The sequence below is a fragment of the Suncus etruscus genome, chromosome 5 (assembly GCF_024139225.1).
Source record: "Suncus etruscus isolate mSunEtr1 chromosome 5, mSunEtr1.pri.cur, whole genome shotgun sequence".
Lineage (NCBI taxonomy): Eukaryota > Metazoa > Chordata > Mammalia > Eulipotyphla > Soricidae > Suncus > Suncus etruscus.
The window spans coordinates 91562660-91567033 of NC_064852.1; the positions used below are offsets into that span (position 1 = coordinate 91562660).

Consider the following 4374-nt stretch of genomic DNA (forward strand, 5'->3'; position numbering starts at 1 on the left):
AGGCTAAGCAAGGCTGTGGCAGTTCTTTGTTTTATTTTGTTTTGTTTTATTTTGTTTTGTGGCCACAGCTGTTGATGCTCAAGGTTTATTCCTGTCTCTGTATTCAAGGATCACTCCTGGCAGAAATGAGGTGGGGGGACAGTTAGGTGCTGGGAATTGAACTTGGTCAACTGCCAGCAAGGTGAGCACCTTACCTGTTGTGCTTTCTCACCAGACTCCAAGCCTGGAGCAGTTTGTCAGGAACAACACAGAGAAGTGCCTGTTTGTATCCTAAAGTCTGGTATTTAGAGCCAATATTCTGATCTAGAGGAGTGATCATGAGCAATAGATAAGGTTCAAAAAAATTCAGGGATGTGGCTTATATTTTGCTTTTTAGTATATGACAAAGAAAGTTGTACCATAGTTCACTGTATAATTGCTGCAAATCTTATGCCCCGCAATTTTTTTGACAAAAAAGTGAAGTGCAATCAATATGTGAAAAGTATTTTTTTTCAATTATTCTGGTAAAATAAAAAAGCAAAATGTGAGAATTTTTTTAGTGAAATACAGTAAATCTAGAGATTCCAATGTATATGAAATAAAGCAAAAACATGAGAACTGAGAGGTGGAATAAGAGTGAGGGATGAGGGCTGGAGAGATAGCATGGAGGTAAGGCATTTGCCTTTCATGCAAAAGGTCATCAGTTCAAATCCTGGTGTCCCATATGGTCCCCTGTGCATGCCAGGAGCAATTTCTGAGCATGGAGCCAGGAGTAACCCCTGAGCACTGCCGGGTGTGATCCCCCCAAAAAAAACACACAAAAAAGTGAGGAATGGGGCGCTGGTGAGATATTATAGTAGGTAGGGTTCCTGCCTTGCATGCATTTGACCCAGGTTTCGATCCCCAGTTTTCTATATGGCTTTCTGGACCCCCCTGGAGTGATTTCTGAATGCAGAGCCAAGAGTAATCTCTGAGAAGTTTTCAGGGACATCAACAAATACAAGTTCAGGAGCTGAATCACACTTCTATACTGCTATGTAATGTGTCTGATGTCTCCTGTGAAGAGTTCTAGCTAGAGATAAGTGAATCCCCTGAAAGACAGAACTTCAGACCAAGCAAATGAGTAAATTTAGCAGAGAATGGGGATCAGAGAAGTTCAGGAGTATGTGAGGCCATCCAGGCATCTGAAAGTCAAGCCATAGGAGAGTCCCCATGTCACTTGGCCTCTGGATCTTTTTCTTCTTTGTCCCTTGGAGTCATGTTTTGGTGCCCAAATGATAATGGTGTAAAACTTTCACTGCTACTGTTCATACTTTTCTGCTCTTCTTTATTTTATTGAATTGGAGACTGGGGTTCCAGAATACTTTTAATAGGAAGAAGGCTAATTAAATTAAAGGCTAATTAATTCAGGGATATGGTTCCATGTGGTGGCTTAGTGGGATATACCTGGCAAGTGTGAAACCTTGAGTTCAATTCCTGGCACTGCATGCCCCTCACTGCTGGACTTGTCCCAGAAAGTCCTTAGAGATTCAGGCTTGGCTGAGCATTGAACCCTCAGGTCTGTACTCCTAGGCAGAGCATCATCAGAAGGGTAGCAGAAGGGTATCAGGGCCGGCACAGTACTCCCTGCATCTGCTTCTTAAGTGCAGTGTTTTATCCCAAAACCCATGGATTAGAAACATTGACTGGAGGGTTTGTCTTTGCCAAGTATTCCTTCCTTCCTTCCTTCCTTCCTTCCTTCCTTCCTTCCTTCCTTCCTTCTTTCTCTTTTTCTTTCTCTTTCTTTCTCTCTTTCTTCTTTTCTTCTTTCTTTCTTTCTTTTCTTTCTTTCTTTCTTTCTTTTTCTTTCTTTCTTTCTTTCTTTTTTCTTCTTTCTTCTTCCTTCCTTCCTTTCTTTCTTTCTTTCTTCTTTCTTTCTTTCTTTCTTCTTCCTTCCTTCTTCCATCCTTTCTTTCTTCTTCCTTCCTTCCTTTCTTCTTTCTTTCTTTCTTTCTTCTTCCTCTTTTTTTTTTTTTTTTTCTTTTTTCTTTCTTTCTTTCTTTCTTTCTTTCTTTCTTTCTTTCTTTCTTTCTTTCTTTCTTTCTTTCTTTCTTTCTTTCTTTCTTTCTTTCTTTCTTTCTTTCTTTCTTTCTTTCTTTCTTTCTTTCTTTCTTTCCATTCATTCCTTCCTTCCTTCCTTCCTTCCTTCCTTCCTTCCTTCCTTCCTTCCTTCCTTCCTTCCTTCCTTCCTTCCTTCCTTCCTTCCTTCCTTCCTTCTTTCTTCTCTACCTTTCCTTTTTTCCTTCCTTCCTCCCTTCCTTTCCTTTTTTGGTTTTTGGGTCACACCCAGTGACACTCAGGGGCTACTTTTGGCTATGTGCTCAGAAATTGCTCCTGGCTTAGAGAACCATATGGGATGCTGGGGGATTGAACCATAGTCTGTCCTAGGTCAACCATGTGCGAGGCAAACACCATACTGCTGCACCACAGCTCTGGTCCCTCTTTTTTTTTTTTTATTTCTCATTTTTGAATCACCAGGAGATACAGAATTAAAAAGTTGTTGATGGTTGAATTTCAATCATACAATGCCCCAGCATCCATCCCTTCATCAGTGTTCATTTCCCACCACTATTTTCCCCTATTTTCTCCTGTACCACTCTAACCCCTACTATAGTCTGCCTTTATGGCAGACACTTTTCTTCTCTCTCTTTCTTCCTTTTTTCCTTTTAGGCATTGGTGGTTTGTAATATTATTACTGAAAGTATAGCATGAATATCACTTTGCCTCCTTACAGCACCCAGTTCTTGTCCAGAGTGAACATTTCTGACTTACTGTCAAGTGGTCCCTTCTCTGTCTACACGTCTACACTCTTCCACCATAATTTATATTGTCCTTCGGTATTATTCTCATATGATATTTTCTATATTTCACAAATGAATTCCACATCATTCTATGTTTGTTCCTCTCCCTCTGGCTCATTTCAGTCAGCATGATACTCTCCCTCTCTATCCTTATATAAACAAATTTCATGACTTTATTTTTCCTAACAGCTGAGTATTTCCTTCCTTCCTTCCTTCCTTCCTTCCTTCCTTCCTTCCTTCCTTCCTTCCTTCCTTCCTTCCTTCCTTCCTTCCTTCCTTTCTTTCTTTCTTTCTTTCTTTTTGTCACTTTCTTCTTTTATTAGGAGCAGAGGCAGGATGTGGCACAGCAGGGGACAAGGGTCGTGCCCTGCTAAGGGTCAGAACAAGGCCAGCCAGAACGACAGAGGCCAGGGCAGCCAGTCCCAGGGCCAGAACCAGGGAGCCAAGCAGAGAGGAGTCCTCGCCGTGGTCCTCAGCGCTGCCCAAGAAGATGAGCGGGCCCAGGGTGACGTTAGCCTCCTGGGTCACGTGTCTGCAAGTGCAGCTAATCGGGTCGTGCTGCCATATTGGTCTTGTCATGTTTTCGGGGAACACTGAGGCCCCACAGTCCCCCACAGGGCAGCAGTCGCAGATATTCTCAAAGCCCTCTACTGGGACCAGCTACCAGAAGCCTTATTGAAGGAACTGGCCTTGTGCTGGGTATGGGGTCCTGGTCAGTGGGGATGGCCTTCAGGTGGCAGGTGAAATACATCGTATTCCTGGAGTAAAAATATGGAACGCTTCACGAATTTGCGTGTCATCCTTGCGCAGGGGCCACGCTAAATCTCTGCATCGTTCCAATTTTAGTATATGTGTTGCCGAAGCGAGCATAGCTGAGCATTTCTTGATGTCACCAATTTGGATTAAAGTAGAAAGATTGGTTACTTCTCTGCTCATTGAACTCTTCCCTAAAAAACTCTTGTAGCTTATGTTCCAGGGACAATTACTAATTTTTTTTTATACTTGGACCCCACCCGGTGGTGCTCAGGGCTTATTCCTGGCTCTAAGCTTAGGGATCACTTCTGGAAGAACTCTGGAAACCATATGGAATGCTAGCGTTTGAACCTAGGTCTTCAGTGTACAATCAAGCACTCTACCTTCAGTACTATTGCTCCAGCCCCTAATTTTAAAATATAAACTACTTTATTTAAAGCAGGGGTCTCAAATTCAATTTACCTCAGGGCCGCAGGAGGCAAAGTCGGGGTGAGGCAGGGCCGCATAAGGGATTCCGCTTACCAAATAGTCATAATAAAAAAATCGAATTAGTAAGAAAAAAATCGCAAAAAATTGCATTAAACATTTGCATACCCCGAACAGAACTGCTCGGGGTATGCGAATGTTTAATGCGATTTTTTTCTTACTAATGCGATTTTTATTGCAATTATTCGGTAAGCGAATAATTGCGAATACTGCGATATTTGAAGGCCGGCCGCGGGCCACAAAATGTTGTACGGAGGGCCGCAAACGGCCTGCGGGCCTCGAGTTTGAGACCCCTGATTTAAAGACTATGTATCAC

The 4374-nt window shown here is 42.5% G+C and overlaps 1 non-coding gene across 1 annotated transcript; it reads right to left on the reverse strand.

Annotated features, from left to right (window-relative positions):
- Positions 1-3584: 3584 nt before the first annotated feature.
- LOC126009761 (U6 spliceosomal RNA) lies at positions 3585-3689 on the reverse strand. The gene has a single exon (XR_007495972.1). It is a non-coding gene; the product is annotated as a U6 spliceosomal RNA (small nuclear RNA).
- Between the last annotated feature and the right edge of the window lie 685 nt (positions 3690-4374).